A 24,162-nucleotide genomic window follows, 5' to 3' on the forward strand; every position below is an offset into this window, starting at 1 on the left:
TGAAGAGCAGTGGTGCAATCACAGCTCACTGCAGCCTCGAACTCCTGGATTCAAACCATTCTCCCACCTTGGCCTCCTAAAGTGCTGGGATTACAGGTGCACACCACCATGCTCAGCCCAGAGATGATATTTGTTTTTAACAGTTTCAACACACGCACACACACACACAACATTCATGCATTCAACAGCCAGGATTAACAAAGATTAACATCTTGACATACTTGCTTAAATCAGGTTTTCTTTTTGTTAAAAGACACAAGAAAAAACAAAACATTATAGATCAAATGTAAGCCCCCACCGTCACCTCAGAAGCTCTATCACAGCCCCCAACCCTGCAGAGGCAACAACTAGGCAATTTCCATGTAGATCCTTCTTGTTCATGACTTCTCATCCCACTGTCAATGGTCTGTCCTACCACCCCCAACCCCTGTCACTTTTTTTCTTTTTTTTTTTTTTTTTTTTTTGCTATCAAACAATGTGTTGGAAAACATTCCTGGATAATTCTCTTGCCACTCACAAACGTGATTTTCTCCAGGGCAAAGGCCTGGAGAAGCACTGCTGAGACATAGTGTCCCCAGCTCAAGGGGATAGGTCATATTGCTCTCCAAAGTGGTCACACCCATTTACACTAACGTCAGCCGGTCTCCATCCTTTGGCAGCACTTGCCATTGTTATATGCTTTGATTTTTGCTAGTCTGACGGGTAGACATAGTAGTTCGTTGTTTTAATTTGTATTGAATAAGATGATGTTTGAAAGCAATAGTGCTTTCCTTTGATGGGAAAATTTAATTTCACTTGGCTTTTTAAAATTAACTCCCTCCCCCCAACAAGAACAATCAATATAATGCAAAAGACAGGGTACAGCTATATATATTTATTCTCGTAACTATGAATTTAGAATCTTTGTATCTGCAACCTTTTATGTGAATCGTAGGTATATGCAGATATATACACACATACCTTATTAATTTTAGAGAAAAATGCAAGCATCAACATCACACCCATCTGGAATTTTCTCTGAATTTTTGAATTTATAGTTCTGCTGATGTATAAATATTTCTTCGTTTTATGTGTTTCATAGTAGAAACACAGATTTCTAAGAAACCTGTCTTAGAAAATATGACCAAAAATGACTGCACATTTTGTATTGCATTGTGAATATTATTCTATACCCAGAATCTAGTATTTCATTCTTTATAGTTTAATTTTTTTGCTCATTTGCCAAAAGAAATTCTTCCAGCATCCCTTTATATCTATTTCTATACTTATAAAAATAAAATAGATGTACATCTGTAAATTATTCACCTATATTTTGACAAATGTGCCAAATTTACCTTTGGACCTTCAGGGCAAAAAACAGGAACCTATATAACCACATTATGAGGTCTTAGTTTCTTATTTTTAACATGTAAAGTAAACATTGATTGAGAGCTTAGGGACAATTTGTATCTTATATGGAAGGCATACTCCCAGCTTATCAGTGATACTTTTAAACTATGGAAAATACACCACTGAATATTAACTGAGTCATGAACTGAAAAAAGTCTTCAAAATAATCAGTCTGTATTGGCATCTGAGTTCTTAATTGGAATTTCTGTGACTCTAACAGAATGATGCTTTTTGATAGTCTGAGGTATGGAGAAGCTCTTCAAAACCAAATAAAAGTAAATACTCAATAAAATTACAACCGTCCTTTATATTACCACAAAATCCACCTAGTATAAGTTAGCCCCCAAGTTACAACATGAAATATATACAATATTTAAAGAAGGAAAACATGTTGCTGCTACTTATAATTAACTCTTTGTTGAATTTACTTCATTAATAGATGTGCCTGTGTATGACAGCATTAAATTAAGACACATGCTTTAAAGAAATATTTTTAAGAAAAATACACATATCTTGGCTGGAATCTCCATAAGCATCAAGCATTTAATAGAGTTGTTGTGCCCTATAACCATTACCATAATAACTTTTCTTATAACAATTTCATAGATGGGTTATTTGCTATTTGCTTTTCAATATGCTTACCATAAAATCTAACTCTCATTAGCCTCTTCTTTTATATTAGGCCAAGTCATAGAAAAAAAATTTCAGTAATTAGCTCAAGTAAATAAACAATTGCCCAGCATGGAAACTCTGGGGGGAAATCATCCAACTCTTTACCATACTCATTCATCAACAACGCTGATCTAGGTGGAGCAAAGGAAACTGATGCTTCAATGCCTATACTCCCAGTCTCACCATGTAAACACAGACATTCCCAAGCAGGAACAACAGGTCTCTCTCTTCCTAGCAGGTGTTCTGGGGGAGGTGGTTGCAAAGCCGTCTCAGCCCCTCCTATGGGGGACGCAGGCTGCCTGTGGCTACTCCCAGGTGGTTTCTCTAAGGGCGAGCTTGTCACTCATTCACTCCACCTCACATCGAATCACATCAACCCAATCCATCATTTTCCTAATCCAAGTGTGTCCTCTTAATTAGTGCCAAAAGGACATGGCAGTGATGGATGTTGCTGAGCAGAGGAAAGGACAGGCCCTGCCTTAAGTATCAAGGTCAGTGCAAGCCTGGACTGGGAAGAAAAAACAAATGTTATCATCAGCCAAGGAAGGTCAACCCTTCCCTGACCCTCCATCCCTGGCCTCTGGGATAAACAGATTCGGCCACCCTCTTGCTGATTAAGAAATCACAAGGAGATTTTAAAGACCTTTTTTGAAGACTCTGAGATGGACTTTTTTTTTTCTACCCAATTGCAATCACAACCTTTTCTGGTTACAACACCTCGATTTCCCTCAAGGGACCTACCCCTTGCCCAATCCGGTCATACGATTTAAAAGAAGCTGACCACCTCCAGGCCATTAAGATATGATTCCTAGAGCTTTGGTATTCTTCACTAATAGGAAAGAGAAACTCTCCTCCTTCCTCAAAATGGCTGGAGCCTGGGGGAACGGAGGAGAAGGAAACGTGGCCTCACAGCAGGCCAGCAGAGAACCAGGCAGTGAGAGGGACGAGAATAAATGGTAAACAATATAATTAGACCCTGTGGTCAATGGGCCTGAAGCCATACTCCCCCTGGACTAATCACAAAATGGTGTTAGTCAATAAATACCTTTGATGGTGAAGCCAGTCTGGTTAGGTTTCTCAATGGCAACTAAAGCCATGTGCAACTAAAGAATCTTCACTAATAAGATGAGGAACCTCCTGCAGGGAAGGCACCTAGCCTACAACAGCCATCCATTAACCAAAAGGATGCTTTCCTACACCCATAGTCTAGATGAAGTAAAGTCCTACGGAAAGTTTCAAGGCTGGCAGAAAGTAGAAAAATAAAACAGTGCAAAATCTCCCATTTCCCAGATGAGGAAACACAGCCAAGAAAGGCCAAGCACCTCACTGAGATTCACAAGCACATCAGGGGTGGGACTGAGACCTGAATCCAGGGACCCTAATTCTGATTTAGGCAACCAGGTTACAGAGTTGGGCGTTGTGGGAGATGAGTTTCTACAGGGTGTGTGTGTGGCTGCATGTGATAATAACGGCATTCATTTCTTTCAGGAGGTGTGGAGCTTGTGGACCAAAAGAACACAGGAAACTAGTGGGGAAAGAGATGGAAAGGGATCAACAGAAAAGATGTGAATAAGAATGAAGAAGACTGTATCCCCACCTGCATGTCACTCCATCACCCTGCTGCTCAGTCCTGCCAATGGACCCCTAAGGGCCTGGCTGCCACCTGATGCCCTGCCCCATCCTTCTCAACCTCAGGGGGCCTCCCACCTGGTACCCTCAACTCCACACTGGCCTCTCCATGCTAGTTGATATGGTTTGGCTGTGTCCCCACCCAAATCTCACCTTGAATTGTAATAATCTCCACGTGTCAAGGGTGGGGCCAGATGGAGATGATTGAATCATGGGGTGGTTTCCCCCAGCCTGTTTTCATGGTAGTAAGTCTCACGATATTCGATGGTTTTATAAACGGGAGTTCCCCTGCACAAGCTCTCTCTTGCCTGCTGCCATGTAAGACATGCCTTTGCTTCTCCTTTGCCTTCCACCATGATTGTGAGGCCTCCCCAGCCATATGGAACTGTGAGTCCATTAAACTTCTCTCCTTTACAAATTACCCAGTCTTGGATATGTCTTTATTAGCAGCCTCAGAACACACTAATACCCTAGTCATCAAATCTTTGCCAAGCTGATCTGCCCGACTCCAACCACCATGCTTAAAATCCTCAGAGGCTTTCCTGGTGCTCTTCATTTAAAGACAAAAATCTCTTTAATGAGCCCTGCCTGGTCCCACCCTGGGCTTCCTCCCATAACACAGGCTTCTTTGTGCTCCACAAGGAAAAACCCTTTCAGAGTCACTCATACCTCCCCAAACACTCACACATTTTTCTGCCATAGAACATGTGTGCACACATGCATGCTGTCTGGTTTCCCTAGAATGTTCTTCCCAGCACCCTCCCCTCCTCACGCCCAATTAACTCCTATGCCTGGTCAGATTCCAGCTCCAAGTCATGTTCCCAGGGGATGCATGCTCCCCTCCAGGCCTGGACTGGTAGTTGCAGGGCCTGCCCTGGGGAATTGCGTCTACTGAACAATCGGATTCACTCCCTGGGCTCCGGCTGTGCCTCCCAGGCACATTGGGCCCAGATTGAGAAAGTCAGCAGGAAGGACTGACAAAACAAGCTTCATTTTCACATCGTTCGATGTAACTCTTATATTTCAGTAGATCACATGGTAAGGTACTTTCTTTTGATGGGGAAAAACTGATTTTTTTAAAAAAAGGCAACAATGACAACTCAGTGGAGAAAGAAAATTTAACTTGCTCCTATTGTAAAAGTCACCACAGGTCATTTTAAGAAAATGTAGTTTTCTTAGTGGTCTTTTAAAAAAATGTATTATCATATCCAGAACCAACCCAATTTTTTAAAACAGCCCCTGCTGAATAGCTAAACCTTGCCCCCAGGTACACACAGGAGGCCGGAGTGAGCCCAGCTCTGGCAGGACATTTACCCAGGGCTCCCACTAATAAGCAGCGGCTGTGGATGACAGGAGCCGCCCACCTCGCGGGACTTGAGACTTACTTCCTCCCTCGGACATCCCCAGGGACTGGCTGGAGGCTGGACGACTGACTGGTCCCCTCAGAATAGCAGGGGCTGGGGGTAAGATCCTAGAACTGACCATGGGACTGGGCAGGAGCTTACAACCCTTGCCACCTGCCAACACTCCAGGCAGAACCGGGCCAGGGACCTCCTGAGTGGGGCTGCGTGAGGATAAGTGACCAGCAGAGGGCAGGGCCCTAGGCTCAACAGCCTCATTAAAAATACAGGACAGGGAAGGGGAAAGAAACTCATTCATTAATTCTAGCCATATTTATTAAGCTTTCATGATGTGCCAGGCACTGAGCTAGATGCTGGGAGAGACTGTTTTCATTCCAGTGTCACGACATGAAACAGAAAGCTTTCTGTTTTCATTAAAACATGACGGTTTCATTAAAACATATTCTGGTGGTGTCGACAGGGATATGCACACACACACCACACACACACATATGTACATGTATATCATTATATAAATTTATGTTTTAAGTGTAATATAAGCAACATTTAATTGTGCATAAATAACATATGTCCAGATGGTGATAAGCACGCTCAGAATCAAATCAAGCAGGACTAGGAGAGGTCCAGGCTGGCAGGGGCCAGCGCTTTAGCCTCCGAGGCCAGGGAGGGCGGTGTGGGGCGGACACACACGTGATGAGAAAGGCGCCGCAGGCTGGGATCTGAAGGAGGCTGTTTCAGGCAGGAGAAAGAGCCAGGGCAGAGGTCTTCCCTCCTTCCTTCCTCCCTCCACCTCCCTCATGATTCCACAAGAGAACTTTTGTTCATTCTAAAAATACTGAGCACCTGTTCTCTGGGCCCAGGGAGGTTAACCCAGCCCTGCCTTTGGGGGACTCATCATGCATGGAGAATCGGACAGTGGGTTAAAAAAAAAAGATCTGCTAACATAAAAAAGAACAAAATCATATCCTTTGCAGCAACATGGATGCAGCTAGAGGCCACTATCCTGAGCGAATTAACGCAGAAATAGAAAACCAAATACTGCCTATTCTCACTCATGAGTGGGAGCTAAATCTTGAGTACACACAAACATACAGAACGACAGACACAGGGGACTCCGAAAGAGAAAGGGAGGGAGGGAAGGAGGGGGACGAGGGCTGAAAAACGTGCTATCAGGCCCTATGTTTACTATCTGGTTGACAGAATCAACAGAAGCCCCAGCCTCAGCATCAGGCAATGTGCCCTGGTAACAAACCTGCACATGTACCCCCAGAACCTAAAATAAAAACTGAAATTTAAAAAAAAAAAAGAGATCTTCTAAAAACACTGGCCAACAAATGAGTAGTGATGAGGTAGGGATGTGACACAAAGGGAAGGTGCAGGGTGCAGGAGCAGTGACAGAGAACCGCTAGGTTGGTGCAGGGAGGGCCCCCAGGAGGTGCAGCCTGAGCCTGGAGCAGTGTGGGGACACCAGGGCAAATGTATCCTGGCCCCGTATGCTGAAAGTGCTCTGGCCACAGGCAGCAGAGGACCACCAGCTTGTCTCATACCACCAAAGTGTACATTTGCCCGTTCAACGCATACTTGCTACAGGCTGCTAAGCACCAGGCCAGCGCTAGACCCTAGAGTTCCAGCTGGGAGCAAAAACAAACTCAGTTCCCGCCCTCTGTTGGAGTTTACAATTCAGTGGTGGGGGAGGGGAATAAGGGAGGACAAGGACTAGGGAAACGGAAGATAGTGTTGAAACTGAACAACCAATGCCACAGTCACTGTTTATTTCCTTTTATATCTTTTTATATCTGCTGCTTATATCACAACAAATAGAAGTTAATTCAAAACTGTTTTTCACTTCGAAATGAAATACACACACACACGTTTCCCTAGATATACAGCAAACATCACTCCCTTTTTACTATAACCTTGCTGGTGATGACTTGATTTGCGGCTGCCTTCTCCATCGCCATAGCTCTGTGAGGGAGGCTTCTGGGCATCAGGGTGCTGCAACCTCTAGCTCTGTGTTGCACACTGCAGGCATGCAATGGCCTTTGACTTCATAATGGAGCCTTTTCCTCCCTACTATACCAGAAGCCCTCCATTGCATCCATAACCTTTAGCGGCTGCTCCGTGTGGATTGGCAAGACGGATGGATGCAGGCAGGAGTTGCTCTGGAACTTTCCAGGTCTGCTGCCGCCCTTGAGAAGACGCCGCTTAAGCCCTGAACCCTGTGCTCCACCTCCTTCCTCAAACACAGCCAGGCATGTTCTCTAACAAATTCACCAAACAACGCCAAGCAGGACCGTATACCTGCCTACGTGCTATTTTCACAGGATATCCAAACTGTGACCATGGGAGGCGTGGCAGAAGGCTTTCTATCCCCACCTCCCTTTTCACTTAGAATCCAATACTTTTAGACAAGTAAAGAGACTGCGTCACCAGCACCCGTGCATTTGCCCTGAAAACTCCGCGGAGAGGCTGCCTCACTCCCTCTCAGCTTCTCGCCGCTCCATCAGGCGTGCACCCAAGTTCCCCTGCACTGCCAAGAAGGATTAATTCTCCCGCTGGGATTTTATTCAGATGCATTTTCACATGCAGTGTTTGCCTTCTAATTTTAGAGTCTAATTATCCTGTGAAGAGCGAGCAAATGTCTGTTCTCCTCCTGGAGCAAGGGCACCGTTTTGTGCAGAATTACTCAAAACTTGTTGCAAAATTTAGCAAAAGGCAAAGTTGGGGTGCTCACATGAAAACAAGCTGCTCAAAATCACAATAAAGACCAAGCGCTCTGTGTGTGTTGAATTCCCCCAACACTACTTCCTTAAGGCTAATTTAAAGCAACAAGGAAATCAGGCACAAATGTAGTTCCCACAAATGGGAAAAAAAAATACTACAAGTGAAGAAGTGGAATAGCACTCATTTAATGTGTGCTGTGTGCAGTGATGCTGTGCAGGGTACCTTCTTACCTTACTCTGATCCCCAACTTTTTTTTTTTTTTGAGACGGAGTCTCGCTCTGTCGCCCAGGCTGGAGTGCAGTGGCGCGATCTCGGCTCACTGCAAGCTCCGCCTCCCGGGTTCCCGCCATTCTCCCGCGTCAGCCTCCCTAGTAGCTGGGACTACAGGCGCCGCCACCACACCCGGCTAATGTTTTGTATGATCCCCAACTTTTAAAAGAAGAATCAGTCTGGGCACAGTGGCTCACGCCTGTAACGCCAGCACTTTGGGAGGCCTAGGCGGGCAGATCACGAGGTCAGGAGATCGAGACCACCCTAACACAGTGAAACCCCGTCTCTACTAAAAATACAAAAAAATTAGCAGAGCATGGCGGCGGGCACCTGTAGTCCCAGCTACTTGGGAAGCTGAGGCAGGAGAATGGCATGAAGCTGAGGCAGGAGAATGGCGTCCACCTGGGAAGTGGAGCTTGCAGTGAACCGAGATGGTGCCACTGCACTCCAGCCTGGGCAATAGAGCGAGACTGTCTCAAAAACAACAACAACAACAACAAAACACACACAAACAAAAAAACACAAAGAAGAAGAATTAAATTCTTAAAACCATTTGATTCAACCAGAGAGCTCTTTCTGAAAGCAAACACCCCAATATTGGCAGGACAGCAAGTTGCTATCATGCACCAAGGGTTTCCAACCTTCATTCCTTCTGCCCTGGGTTTCTGTTTCTAGGAATTTAGCCTAAAGAAATAATCAGAGATGTACACAAAAAGACAGGCAGCCTTAAGTTCGTCCCAATTACTATAGCAAGAAAGAAGCAAACAAAAGCCTCAACCCAGACTCAGTTTCCAATGAAAGCAGAATGGGAAAATAAACAGTGACAAATTCCTATTCTGGAGCATTGGGTCCCAAGTATCCTAAGCAGTGTGGAGAAAAGCTCCTGATGTATTAATTTAATAAAGGATGTCCACTGAACGATCCTTATATGGTAAAAATGTTTCTATAGGAAAAGTGCTGGAGGAACACATACAAAAGTAGCCACAGGCGTTATCTCTGGGGTGGGGGTCAGGGGAGTTTGTGACTACTTTTGTTGTTCTTAATAATCTTCTATGTATTCTGAATTTTCAATAATAAATATAATTCTGTTCTAATCAGAAAAAAAGCCTAAAATAAATAAAAGTGAAGAGATATCAACCAAGCAAGTAGATAACTAATTATCCACCGAATCCCCTAAAAGTCCAGGAAACTAGAGGGAGAGTAAGCTGGGGCAGCATGCTTGTCTGTGTCTAATTCTTTTTTTTCCTCTCTAATCCTGACCACTTCTTTCCAAATTCTAACGCTCTGCAGAAAGGCTGCCTTCTCTACATCCAGACCTCCGCAGGCCATGCCACTGCCAAATTCAAGACAACAATCACCCACAGACCCAGGAGTTCCAACACAGATGTTGTCTGCACCCTACCCAGGAGCTGGGACAGCCATGCGTCATCCACTCAGAATTCCTAAGTGACAGAGACTGATTTCCATGAGAGGTTCCTTCGTGAGGGGCCTTGGGAGGTTTAATTGACTTTAAACAGACTAACAGAAGAGCAATTAATAAAATGAGACTAGGGCATCATTGCTGCATAATTTATTTGTATATACAGAACCACTGGAAACCACCAGGTCACAATTAATCTGTGCCTCAAGGCTGTGAGACATCCTTAACAGGATAATTATATATTCTACATACACAAATGTATATATACACACACATCTATAGATATGCATGGGATGGTTCATTTAATGTGTCAACTTGACTGGGCCTCAGGGTGCCCACACATTTGGTGAAACATTATTTTGGGTGCCCATGAGGGAGTTTCTGGATGAGACTGACATTTGAATCAATAGGCTGGGTAAAGCAGATGGCCTTCCCTAGCGTGAGTGGGCCTCATCCAATCCATTGAGGGACTGAATAGAGCAGGAAGACAGAATAAGGAAGAATTCTATCTGTCTTCGAGCTGAATCATCAATCTTCTGCAGACTCAGACTGAAATTTACACCATTAGCTCTCCTGTTTCTCAGGCCTTCAAACTCGCACTGTAACTACACCATTGGCTCTCCCAGGTCTTCAGCTTGCTGACTGCTGGGACTTCTCAGACTCCACAACACACAGGCCAATTCCTTCTAATACATCTAGATAGATAGACAGATAGACAGACAATGGATGAATGGATGAAAATGATAGAGAGACATATATACATACATAAATACATACATGGATGGATGAATGGATAGATGATCGATAAGATAATGACGGACAGATGAACAGAGAAGGATGGATGAATGGATGGATGGACTGGTAGACAGGTAAATAAACTGATGAATAGATAGGCCATAGGTAAATCTCTATATCCTATTGATGGTGTTCCTCTGGAGAACCCAGACACATATATATATGCATATATTATCTCTATCTATATCTTCTCCCCATATATCTATGTATCTATATTTATATCGATGTGCATAGAGAGAGAGAGAAACACAGTAAAATAAATCTGTTACAATAATGGCATAAACTTGGTTATAAGTCCTACTCTGCTGCTTCATTTTTGGTCCATTTTTATAATTTAGAAGCCAAATGCTTGATTTTCAAAAACACATTTAAGATCTTTTTGTGATGATAATGGTATTTGTCAGTGTTCTTGGAGTTCATCACATTTGCAGCCTCCCTAATCTAAAATAGCACTGCCCTTCTCTGAGATGCAAGGTAAAATTTACAACACTCTGATCTCTCTAGAAACAAGACTTAGGTTCTCCCCATGATTGCTTCTCTACTACTGGTCTGATGCATGGAAACCTAGACTTCCAAATTCTCTTGAAAACCAAAGAGCTGACAGTCACTCACATTCTCATGTCATCACAATGAGCAGGGATGTGCAGCATCATCCTCTGCAGGTAGGGCAGGAGCACTTTAGGTTGCTACAGTCCCCACTCCTCCCCAGTGTCTCTGCACCCAAGTTGAGTTGAGCTGCTATTTCTCACCAAGACTGGTTGAAGACCGCCTGGCCCCAGGGGCATCTGCACTCTCCAGCCTTGCTCTATCCAGCTTACATCCAACCAGGTTGTTTGGGGAAATCTTTCTTCACTATCTTGTCCTCCAACCCTTCTGTGCACATGACCTAGCCCAACTAGAGAGAAAGTTCCTTGACAGTAGGATAGTAATTATAGCCAACGCAGGGATAGTTGACATGTCCTGAGTCCACGTGATGTGCTAAGCATTTCTACACTGACTGTACTTGATCCTATCAACCATCCAAGGTCAAGAATCTTTCCCAAGATTGCTCAACTGCTGAGGGCCTGACCCAGGGTCTGAGACAAGTAGGTCTGAATCCAGATCACAGCTCATCAACCCATCTGCTATGTTCTACTGTCCTGTTGCACACCCCACAGCCTCAGCCCCAGCAGGCACAGGATGAAGAGTACCTGTTTTTCACTATTCCATAGAGCTCTCTCTCACAATGCCAGAATTGGAACTAGGAAAGCCTCTGTTGGCCTAGGGGCATCATGGCCAGGTTTGCAAGGTTTTTTTCCTGCATTATCATGGAGAATATGGAGGAGGAAAGAGAAGAGGTTTCAAAAATTTATATCCCAGCACCGTCCATTTCTTCCACGAGTCTAAGAGAAAGGAAATGAAGATAGCAAAATAGAAAGTCAGATAAGGGGAATTAACACCTGCTACTGCCTTCCATGCATGTGCATCCCCCTTCTCCTCCCCTCCCTCAGCAGTACCCAAGGTTGGCATCAGGTTGGGAACTGAGGCTCAGAGAGAGGGATTAACTTGCACAAAGCCACACAGCTAGTAAGCTATAGAACTGGGACTCAACGCCAACACTCTTTGTGCCTGCCTCCCAAGACTCCTCAAAGTCAGCTTAATGAATATCCTCTTTCAATTGGCCAGCCCAGAAGAGGCCCGAGATAGGAAGGTGGGGAGAAGATAAGAGAGTCAAATTGGCTGGAGGTCACACCATGCTTGTTCCCTCTTGGAACTTTGTGTGGTCAGTAGAGCCTTCCCCTGACTGTAACCAGACCACTGTGGTGAGGTCCTCTTGGCCAAGAGAAAAGAACAGACAGGTGTGTAAAGCTCATCCTGCAGGTGTTCCTTTCTCCAGGAGCTAATGTCAGCAAATTGGGGGGTGTGCAAGTAATTCCCCCCTCAAATACTATGTCTTTGTTTCCTCTTCAGATGACTGTCCTTCCAGCTACCTGTCCTTACACCACTGTCTTTCCAGCTGCCTGGACTTCTACCCACTCATCCATCCATCCACCCACCCACTCATATATCTACCTAGCCATCATCAACCCATCCATCCATCTATCCATCCATCCATCCATCTATCCATCTCCATTTATCCATCTGTCCATTTACCTACCCATCCATCCACCCACCTATCCACTGGTACAGCTACCTAGCCATCATTCATCAATCCATTCACCCACCCATCCACTCATTCTCCAATCCATCCACCTATCCATCTATCAATCTCCATCCATCCATCCATTCATCCATCCACCCACCTACCCACCTATCCACTCATATATCTACCTAGCCATCATCCATCATCCATTCATCCACCCATCCACCCATCCATCCACCCAACACTTATTGAGACCCTACTGTGTATAAGGCATAGACAAGGGATGGAGAACAAACTGGATACTGTCCCTGTCCTCCCAAGGCTATGGCTTGCCCCACCTAACATAGCTACAACTACTAAGAACTTAAGTAGCAATTAAATGACAGTGTTTCTGAGTACTACGAAAGCACTTTCAACATGCTAAGACAGCTTATACCAGCGAACCCCACCTGGTTGGTAGGAGGAGGGGTAGTGGTGCAGGTGTCAAGGAACCCAGGCAGCATTTAATAGCCCCAGTGGATGCACTGGGGCTAAGACCTTGGGGCCAGAAGCAAAGCAGCCTGGATTCAGACCCTGGCCATGTAGTTTTCTGTTCCCACACTTCTCTGGGCCTTAGTTTCCTCATGCTCAAAATGGGGATAATAATACTGGGAACCTCTTAGAGCTCTCATGAGGCTTCAGGAAGATAAAGTATGTAAAGAACTATGTGCTTGGCAGATAACAGCAGTCCCCCAAGAAAAATGGTAGCCGCCCTCATAGAACCACCACTGACCCTGTCTTCTAGCAACTTCTCAACAAGCAAAAAGAATGCACCCACATCAACCACAATAGGGAATAAAGTTTTGCCAAAGGAATGACTCCTCCCTCCCCGTTGTTTGTTGGTATTTTTTATAAATGTTTTCTTTCTTTATTCTAGTACGTTGGTTGATTAAGGATCACTTCAAATTTGTTCACGTTGGGCAATGTTTGGGTTGAGCATAGGGACAGGAATCAATGACAGGGTCATCCTTTTTAAGGAGTGAATTCCCAGGAGAAATGCATCCATTATAGACATTAATTTCTATGGAGCATTTAATGTGTGGCATTTTTACCAGCAGTGAACTTGGAATTCACGTGAGCTAAGATGTTTTGGCCTGGCCAACTATGTAATCCCAAGAAAGGACAAACAGTAAGCATGGCTAGATTTAAAACACAGGTCACTAGAGGACACACTTACAGACCAGGCCACCCACCCACATCATGATGTCTTTAACCTACAGCAGAAGGGCCAGACCACAGGGCAACAGGGAAAAGGCATCTGCCAGAGACATGGTTCTAGCAGAGCTGGTCAGGAGCTGTGGGAGAACCCCAAGGATTCAGAGGCTCCAGCTCCAGCAGCCCTGAGTCCTGCTTCTGAACATAGAACAGACCCCATACAGGAAACAAAGGTGCTGCTCACCTTCAGACCCCGTACAGGAAACAAAGCCAGACACCTGCAGAGGTGTGGCAAGCTGGGGCAGACAGCCCCACGGGGAGCCTGAGGAGTGGGTTGCTTTGGAAGCATGGCAATTTCCTTGCCTAGATCATTCTAAAATTCTCCTGGTCACCTTGGATCAGAGACTGTGTTGGTGAGATAACAGCCTGCACCCATCAAGGGCTTTCAACAGGGCCCTTAGCAAGCAAAATCTTCTTTGCTTATGATGTTACTGAATGTAGAAATACCTACACTGTAACATATTAACAGAATAAATAATAGCGAACTCTCATGTAGCAACTATCTTCTAGACACTTTCTGTTTATCATCTTTGCTCTGTATTTTTCATCACTGTATTAATAATCATTGCTAATAGTACAGAAAACAGCCATCATTTATCAAGCATCGGTGAAGTATCTGAATTGTGCCAGGGCCTTCATACACATCTCCATTTCTCTTTACAACAACCTTGCAAACTAAATATCCTGATATCCATTTGAGAGCTGAGGAAACTTAAGCCCTGAAATGTCACATAACTTTGTCCAGAGCCTCACAGCCAATAAGCAGAGCCCAATTCCAGACCAGGTCTTCCTGGCCATCTCCCGCACCCTCCCCTCCCCATGCCTCCCATGGTGGGCTGACCAGGAGTGTGAGCTCAGGTGGCAACATGCTCTGTTCAAATCCAGACTATGTCCCTCACCCACCAGGACTTGAGAGAGTTCTAAGTTTCTTCACCTGTAAAATGGGGATAATAGCACCTGGCTCCTCAGGTGGTTATGAATATTGAATGAGCTAAAACCTGCTAAGCTCACAGTAGGCCCTCAATAAATCAAAGTGCTATCAAAGTCTGCTATCTGCAGACCTGATCCATGCCCCTGCTAAACTGTCCAAAGACTCAAGAACTGGCTTATGACCACTGGCCACACCCAGAAACTAAAAGAAGCAAGAGAAATGACCAGAGATATTTCCAAGCAGTGACTTCTCAGAACATGTCTTTTTAAAAATAAATAAAAGTGATGAAAATATAGACAAGTAATTTTTCACCAGCAGATTGGCACAAGGAAGAAAGATGGACAAGATCCAGCATTAGCTAACGTGAAGGAGCAGCAGCTTCTAACATTTTCTGTAGAAACATACATTGATCAAAGTCTCTTAGGAGGACCTCATGGCCACTCTGGACAAACATGAAAAATACAGAAATACTTCACAGCAAGGACACTCATCACTGAGCAGCTTAAAACAGTCCCCAATTGCGTGCAGCCCAGTGAGCTGCCCAGAGAGGCCAGTGCACACTGAGCACCCTGCAGCCGTTAATCAGGATAATATGAAGCTCTGTGTAGTCCCTGTCCCAGCAGAAAAGTGGGGGCACACCCCATGCAGACATTATGACTCCCCTCCTATGCACCATACAAATATTTGAAAGTGACAGCAAATGTACTGCTCAAAATCCTTTCTCTCTACAGCATGGGATTAAGGCATCTTAACTTTTTTCTTCACGCTTGTATATGTTTACCAAATAGTTCACATAAAAGAGTAAGTTCAATTTTTATATTTACAGATGCTTTGAATCAGCAAAAACATAATAAAGAGCAAGGAGCAGGCCAGGCGCGATGGCACATGCCTGTAATCCCAGCACTTTGGGAGGCTGAGGCAGATGGATCACCTGAGGTCAGGAGTTTGCGACCAGTCTGATTAACGTGGAGAAACCCCGTCTCTACTAAAAACAAAAAATTAGTCGGTCATGGTGGCACATGCCTGTAATCCCAACTGCTTGGGAGGCTGAGACAGAAGAATCGCTTGTACCTGGGAGGCAGAGGTTGCAGTGAGCTGAGATCGTGCCATTGCATTCCAGCCTGGGCAACAAGAGTGAAACTCTGTTTCAAAAAAAAAAGAAAAGAAAAGAATAGAAAAAGAAAATGCAAGGAGCAGTCTTCTCCCTTCCTTTTATTTCAGCCAAAGCCAGCGCCCTCCACCCGGCACTCTGAAAGGATTCTAGAATGGGGTTGACTGGTTCTCTACTCTGAGCTGGTGTGGTGTCACTGCACTGCCCGATATGGTCACCATTAGCCACAGGTGGCTATTTAAATTTAAATCAATTACAGCTAAGTAAAATTTTAAAATTCCATTCTGAGGTTGCAGGAGCCACATCTCGAGTGTTCAGCAACCATTTGCAGCCAGCGGCGCAATCCCGGGCAGCATGGCACAGACCTAGAACATTTCCATCATCACAGGACGTTCTGCTGGACGGCGCTCACCTATAATGAGGCCTCTGACAGGAGACCCGAGAAGATAAAAGCACAAGAGGCTGCCTTGAGGGCAGGGAGCAGCGATTTTTGTTTTCTATGAAGGGCCAGAGAGTAAACAGTTTAGACTGGGAACATTTTCTGGGAAAATGCTCAATTCTGTTGCTGCGGTGTGAAAACAACCACAGGCCCTTCATCCACAAAGCAGCGGCCAGCCAGGGTGAGGGCTTGCTCCTCCTTGTCCCAGCGGCTGTGATTAGATGACCATCACCATTCACGGCCAACACTCCTAACCTGTTACTCTGTGGTGGGCACCACATGAAGTGTTTACCTGCATTTTCTCATTGAGTCTTCACTGCAATGCAACCAGGTGAATACCACTAGCGCGCCCATTTTATGAAGGAGGGAACTGAGTTGGAGACGTGACGTAACCAACCTAAATGGAGAGGCTGGGATTCACACCCAGCTCAGCCTGATTTCAGAGGCTGCACCTGCAACCATAACACTTCGTCCCTCGTGAGAATTAAAACATTGCCTGAAATATTTCTGGCCCCTAGAGCATTAAGATACGGCTTTGCATTACAAACCCTTCCAGGGCTCATAAAGTCTGAATCCATTATATCTACCTCCCAGGCGATAAGGTGAAGACCGAAAGCTGGGCGCTGAACGGTGATGCAGTAAGCAGAACATCAGTATTTAAACTGAGCAGAGGAATCATGTAAAAATTAGACATTTCCCAATAATGTTATACAGTTGAGTGGTTTGGGAGAAAATATTCTTCAGAAAAATCAAAATGATAATGAAGTTAGGAACCTATTAGTTAATCTGTTACAAAGTCTTTGGCTTTGTAAGAACCTCCTAAATAATTAATCGTGTTATCCATTAACCTCCGCCCTATTACACCACTCAAGGAACCAGAGTCTAGAGCCACAGGAGGTAATAAATCGTGGGCATGGGGTGACTCATTATTAAAATTAAATATGTCATTAGCAGCTCCTGATAATACCTTTTCCATGACTTACAGAGCCCTCCACAACACAAAAACCCAGGCCATATTAAAGTGTCCAGGCAAGTGAGCTTCTATTTTTTTTTTATTTCCTCTAAACAAAAACAAAAACAAAAACAAAAACAAGCAAACAAACAAACGGGATACACATGCAGAACGTGCAGGTTTGTTATACAGGTATACATGTGTCATGGTGGTTTGCTGAACCCACTGACCTGTCCTCTAAGTTCCCTCCCCTCACCCCCCTACCCCTCAACAGGCCCTGGTATGGGTTGTTCCCCTCTCTGTGTCCATGTGTTCTCACTGTTCAACTCCCACTTATAAGTGAGAACATGTGGTATTTGGTGGTCTGTTCCTGTGTTAGTTTGCTGAGGATGATGGCTTCCAGCTTCATCCATGTCCCTGCAAATGACATGAACTCATTCCCTTTTATGGCTGCATAGTATTCCATGGTGTATATGTGCCACCTTTGCTTTATCCAGTCTATCACTGATGGGCATTTGGGTTGTTTCCATGTCTTTGCTATTGTAAACAGTGCTGCAATCAACGTACATGTGCACGAGTCTTTATAGTAGAATGATTTATATTTCAGAACCCTACTTTCACGAAAAAAAGCCTAATCTCTAGGCTGCTCTATGTCACTGGGAGTGTGACAGGACCCCCCAGAAGCAGAGGCTATAGGTAAATTTCTCCTCTCGTCTCCCCATCAACTCCTACAATCCTCCTCTTCCTGCCCCCATGCACCCCAGGATGAAGGTGGGGGACAGAGTGCAAAAGCAAGAGCACTGCAGGTCAGTGTTTCTCAGCCCCTGGGTGACCGCCCCCCTGGGAAGTACTGGGATACTCCACTTTGAAGCAGCTTCGGGAAATTTCGGTTAGGCAGAATCCCCAAAGAGTGATGGGGAAGATGGGTCTCCCCGGGACTGGGCATGAGCTTAAAGCAGGCAAGGGAGAGTGATGTGAGGGGAAGTAGGGGGGCATTTGGATTCCAGCCTGCGCACTTTCATGAGCCCTGTGATCTGGGTAAAGCCACTTCCTTCCTCTAAGTCCCTGTAATAATCAGAAATGGCAGAACCCCAATCAAAGCTGCTGAAGCCTGAAAGGGAGGAAGTGTTTAACTGAGAAGCCTGGGGGTGCATCAGCTTCACACACGCTGGATCCAGGGATGCAGATAATGCCATAGGGAAATCAACCCTCAAAATGTCTTTGCTCAGCTTTCCTTTGGGCTGGTTCCAGTCTCAGGCAGGCTCCACCTGGGTTGGAGAAAATGGCCACCAGCACTCCAAGCCCACATCCGACCAGCTCTGTGACTTCTTGTGGAGGGAAAACAACTCGTTCCAAAAGCTTCAACTGAAGTCCTAGAACAGATCCCCATTTATGAAGCCTGAGTCATGAGGCCACCTAAGAACCAATTTCCAGGCGCAGAGACCGTGGAGGATGATGGTCAATTCCACGTGGATACAGATGGAGGAGGTGCGCCTTCTCCCAGCCAGATGCAAGGGGCCTGAGGGACAGGAGTAGACTACCAGGACCTCCCCTGGCTTTGCTGTTCAACCCCAGCACATCCCAGGATGTGACCATCTCGGGAACCCGGATCGGTGGTAGAACAGAGTCAGCACTGCCCATGGCTCATCATGGCCTATGAAGGCCATGAGAGCATTAGATGAGAGGCCACCAGCCACAGCCCAGATGATACAGTCCCTGTACATCCCACACACCGCAGGGTGAGGACGATGGGGAAGCAGGTTCAGAAGCAGGGACACTCCAGGTCAGTGTTTGCTCAGGCCCTGGCAACCTCCCTCCTGGGAAAGGACATAGGCTACCACAGGCCGGGACCAGAGGCCACTCCACAGGGGCTTCTGGGAACACAGACCTCAGCTCTGAGGACCACAGGCATTCCCGTTCATACAGCCAGAGCCCCAAGCCTCAGCCCAATCATCCATGCCCAACCATCCATGGGGGACGTTTCCTAAGTCCCTTCAAAAATGAGGACGACACAGTGAGGCATTTTGGGGGCTGGCTCTGTGTCCTTGAAAAGACTGTCCTCTGTTGGAGTATAAGGCCTTCCTGACTCTTTGGATGTGAAATTCCATTTCTTTTAGGAAATACTGGTGATAACAGTGTTATTATTATACTATTGCAAAACCAAGGATGTTGGGGTTTTTCTTCATTGTTGTTTTTAAACAACGCTAGTTGACCAAAATATAAAAGTTGGCAACTCCTGCCCACCCCTTCTGCCTCTGTCAAGCCCCCTATAAACTGCACCAAGACAAAGTCCTACCTCTCTCCTCCCTCCATAACTACCCAAAAACTGTCACTGCGAACAAACCTCCCTCCTATGTCCCTGCAGAAAGGCAGGTACTAAGTGTCTGCTGTTGCTGAGGGCTAGGGGAGAGAAGAGTGGGGCATCTGAGCAGCAGCATCCCCCAGAAGCTCATTAAAAATGCACAGTCTCAGGCCCACTCAATGGATCAGAATCCACATTTTAACCAGATTCCCAGTGACGTGTATGCACACAGAAGTTTCAGAGGCGCCGGACCAGACTTTATCGAAGGACCTCGTCTTGATCATTATGGCAACCAAGGGCCCCTAAGATGGGCATCTGCCTCTGACTTTTAGCCCCTGGGCATTCTTCCCTGAGCATGGCTTCTCTCCCAGTATGGGAGGTCTACACCTCTTTCAGCCCTGCTAAACCCACACTTCGACTTCCATTCCATGATGACAGATAACAGTCATGAAGCTGGTTCCACATGCCAGCATCCCTGGTGGTGGTCACTTCAACTCCAGAAGCCCCACAGACCCATCCCTTCTTCATGAACGTTTTACCAAATCCCTCCAACCACCCCTGTCTACCCTGCATATGTAACTTTCCTCCTCGAATCCCCTAGAACACCGAGAACCCTAGAGCTTCCTTGATAAGCCTAAGGACCCTCTGCCCCTGAGTCAACATTTCTCATGCCTCCCTCCCCACTTCGTCAGTACAAGCTCCTTGAGGGTGGCTGGGACTGGATCCTGCCTCTGTGCAAGGACCCCCACCCCAGGGGCACTTCCTCTAGATGGTGCTGGGTAACCGCCCACCCCAGGGGCACTTCCTCTAGATGGTGCTGGGTAACCGCCCACCCCAGGGGCACTTCCTCTAGATGGTGCTGGGTAACCGCCCACCCCACGGGCACTTCCTCTAGATGGTGCTGGGTAACCGCCCACCCCAGGGGCACTTCCTCTAGATGGTGCTGGGTAACCGCCCACCCCAGGGGCACTTCCTCTAGATGGTGCTGGGTAACCGCCCACCCCACGGGCACTTCCTCTAGATGGTGCTGGGTAACTGCACCACCCGGTGTCTCCCCAACTTCACTCTCGCGTCACCACTCTCACCACTCTTATGGATGTCGCTCTAATAGAACCACTTGGTCGAAAATGAATATAAAGTTTTCTTAAGAAAGTTTAAAATGAAAACTTGACATCTACTTTAATGGAAATGCAAAATTTTTCTAATGAAAAATTGAACAGGCTGGGCATGGTGGCTCAAGCCTGTAATCCCAGCACTTTGGGAGGCCTAGGCGGGCAGATCACCCTAGGTTAGTAGTTTAAGACCAGCCTAGCCAACCCCATCTCTACTAAAAATACAAAAATTAGCCAGGTGTGGTGGTGGGCACCTGTCATCCCAGCTACTCGGGAGGCTGAGGCAGGAGAATCGCTTGAACCTGGGAGGCAGAGACTGCAGTGAGCCAAGACCACACCACTGCACTCCAGCCTGGGCAACAGAGTGAGACTCCATCTCAAAAAAAGAAAAAAGAAAAATTAAACAGACATATATCTGATATGAACGTTCTTTATAAAATTAATAGTTCATTTACTGCCTAAAATCATCTCACACACTGCCAGGAAATCAGTGTCATGATTGACACTAATGAGTTGACTGGACAGTGGCGACCACCAGGACACACTCACCCGCGGGCTGGGCTTTAGGACCTGCCCTGTATTCATGCATTCTGCAGGAGTGTTTCTTCTTTCCTTTGGCTGCATGGAACCCCCGGTCTACAGCCACACCCGCGGGTGTCACTTAATGCCATCATGGGGAGTTGGGTGCTTCCTTCTAGTGACTTGCCATCAGTCACAGTGGGAAGACAGAAGGCCACAGTGGCGGTCTTGACAAGCAGGACACTCATTCAGTGCCACCCACTGCAATTGTGTTGAGGACAGTTGTGAGATTAAGAGAATTCTATTTCATGAGCACTAAGCTCCAATTCCAGAGAGGCAACCATTGCTTATTCTGCTCCATTGTCTGACAAGGAGCAGAAGACGGAAGCCTCCAGATCTTCTGGGGACAGGCATGGAGCTCACACCCTGGAAGGGCAGGATGATCATGTGAAGAGAACCAGGAAGAAGGCAACCACTCACGGCCACAGAGAGAGTCCTGGGACAGATCCTGCCCTCACGGCCCTCAGAAGGAGATCGCCCTGCTGACACCTTGATTTCAGACCTCCAGCCTCCAACACTGCGAGAGAGTAGGTTTCCGCTGTGGAATTCCCCAGTCTGCAGCACGTGCTAGGGCAGCCACAGGAGATGGGCTCGGCCAGAACAGGGGAGGGAGAAGGGGAAGGCTGGGCCTTCTCGGGCAGCCAGGGCCTTCCTGGGAAGAAGGGAGATGGGGCAAAGGCTTGAGCCTCCACAGGCACCAGAGAAGCAGAGGCCTGGGGACCAGGAGGAGGCTGCCCCTGCCACCAGAGCATGGTGGGGGCATGACATAGAGAAAAGGAACCAGGTGGGCAAAGGCTGCCCCCGAGCCAGCATCCACGCACGTCGCCCATGCCACCTCAGGAACCAAGGGGCCTGGCACCTCATTATTTAAAAGTTAAGTTTTACCTGGTTGTTGTGAATCTATAGATGTGATAAAATTTCACACAATTATTCACTGAAAAAAACAGCAAAAGTGCTTGTAAAACCTGGTAGAATTCGCTAAGGCCTCTGGTTTAGTTAACGTCACTGTACCGATGTCCACCTCCTGGTGCCAATCAGTGAACCGCGGAAAGGTGGATGCTGTCATTGAGGGAAGCTCTGCAACCCCCATGTGAGTCTAAAATTATTTCAAAAAAGTTTAGAAAGTGTAAACAATTGTACTAAAAATAAAAACAAACAAACAAAGAAACCAAAAACAAGGTCTAACCTCTGTGGCTCTTCCTGGCACAGGGCTGCGGCTTCTCAGTCCTTTTCCCAGCCTTCCAGGGTCCCGCAAATCCATCCTGCTCTGGCCCACCTAGTAGGTGCTGTGGGGAATCCTCCAGAGCACAGGCAACAGGAGAGGTCTCGAGACCAACCAGGAGCCAGGAGAATGAACTGATCCTCTCCCCCACTTTGTGTTTCTTTGTGTTTTTGTGAATTTTGTCAAACAGAACTCAGGGAGAGAACAGGACTCACCTCTCTCCCCGGGAGCCAGGAGCCAGAAATGCCTGCACGTGGCCCCATGCACGGCTGCACTCCGAGGGCCAAAGCCTCCATTCATGCGCAGGCTGCGGGGACAGCACAGCGCTTGCTCTCTGTGAAATGCCCGATTTCAGCTTGCAGCCATCACTAGCTTGCACAGCATCCCTGGCCTGCCTCAATGGCAACCCTTGTCCCTGAGAAGCACAAAGCCGCCTCTGCTCGGGAGCCAGGGCTGCAGCTGGGGGGCGTCTCCACCCCATGACTGGGCCCATTCTTCCCCAGCACACAGGCGACCCTGCCAGGGAACACGCATGGCTCGGAGCTCCCAAGTACTCTCTCCTGGCAAGTGAGGAGTGTAAATAAATCTTGGGAGGAGGACATGAGAGAGAAACACAGTCCCCGGAGGACAGTATTCTGGAGTGGCCACATGAGTTGGAAACTTCTACGCTGAAGCCTTAAGAGGTTGGTGAGTTTCCTGTCACTGAAGGCATTCGAGCAGGGACAAGAATTTTCCTGGGCAGGGATAGGCTAAGGAAGGGGCGGAAGGAAGCAAGCACGGCCTGGATAGGTGGATGGATGGAGAGAGAGATAGATACACAGATCGACAGATAATGGTAGATGATCGATTAGTAGATAGATGATAGATTATAGATATATTGAAAAATAGATGATAGATCTATTGATACATAAATAAAAATAGATAAATGATAGATTGATGGCTAGATGCTAGAATATAGATACATTTATAAATAGATGATAGATACATAAATAGAGATAAATGATAAACATATGGATGACAGACACATACATAGATACACAGAGGCTTCCTAAGCAGGAGGGCATCACTGAGTCACAGATGCAGGTGGGCACCTGACCTAATCAGTGTTGTCCAGTCCCAGATATCTCTATCCAACCACACACGTCTCCCCATCGCCAGGTACAATTTCCACCTGGGGACCTGATAGGTCTCTCAAACAGAACCTGTCCAAAGCTGAACAGAGCATTGATTTGCCCAGCCCCCATCCTGCTCATCTCAATGGCTCCTCCCCATTGCTGCCAGAACCTCTCCATCCTTCCAGCTGCTCAGGCTGGAACCCTTCCAGTCATCCAGGACTCTTCTCTCTCATGCCAGCCACCTGATCCCTCTCACACCACACCTAGCTCTACCATCATCTTAAGTGGATTCTCCGAAAAGCAGAGCTGCAGGCAGGCTTAGGTGCAGGTCGCTTATTTGGGAGATGTCTCAGGAAGCAGAAGCAAGGGAGCAAGGAGAGTGAGGGAGGGAGGAGGGGCAAACCCACACACAGGTGCATTTCCCAGGTCACAGCTGTAGGCAGCAAGGCTGCATTCTGTGAAAGCTCCAAGAAGCACCCACCTAAAGGATGCATGCCCAGGATGTTTACTCCCATTCCGTCAGCTGAGGATTGTCCTTCAGACATTAGCTCCCCTAATGTTCTGGCTGCACTTTGATGCTTGGGAGAATATCCACAGCACCGGGCTAATGGCTGTGCTGTGCTGGAAAATGTTTGAGTGTTGTAAGGGAGCTGGTATGTACATTTGCCAATTGCCATGGTGTAAATATTTCCCCCTGCGGCCAGCTTGCATTATTCATGAAAATGTAACCACCTGTTCCAACACAGCGCTCATCACCCAACAT

General features: G+C 46.5%; 1 protein-coding gene across 3 annotated transcripts in view; it reads right to left on the reverse strand.

Annotated features, from left to right (window-relative positions):
- The window catches only part of PHACTR3 (phosphatase and actin regulator 3), a 274,576-nt gene that overhangs the window by 200,467 nt on the left and 49,947 nt on the right, over positions 1 to 24,162 (reverse strand). The window contains exon 1 of one of the 3 annotated variants that reach the window (XM_050745556.1): positions 8,006 to 8,065. The exons of the other annotated variants lie outside the window; for them this stretch is intronic. The gene's annotated coding sequence lies outside the window, so the exon portion shown is untranslated. Of the gene's footprint in view, positions 1 to 8,005; positions 8,066 to 24,162 lie in introns of those variants that run through there. 3 annotated transcript variants of the gene reach the window in all.

This window comes from Macaca thibetana, chromosome 10, assembly GCF_024542745.1.
Source record: "Macaca thibetana thibetana isolate TM-01 chromosome 10, ASM2454274v1, whole genome shotgun sequence".
Taxonomy (NCBI): Eukaryota; Metazoa; Chordata; class Mammalia; order Primates; family Cercopithecidae; genus Macaca; species Macaca thibetana.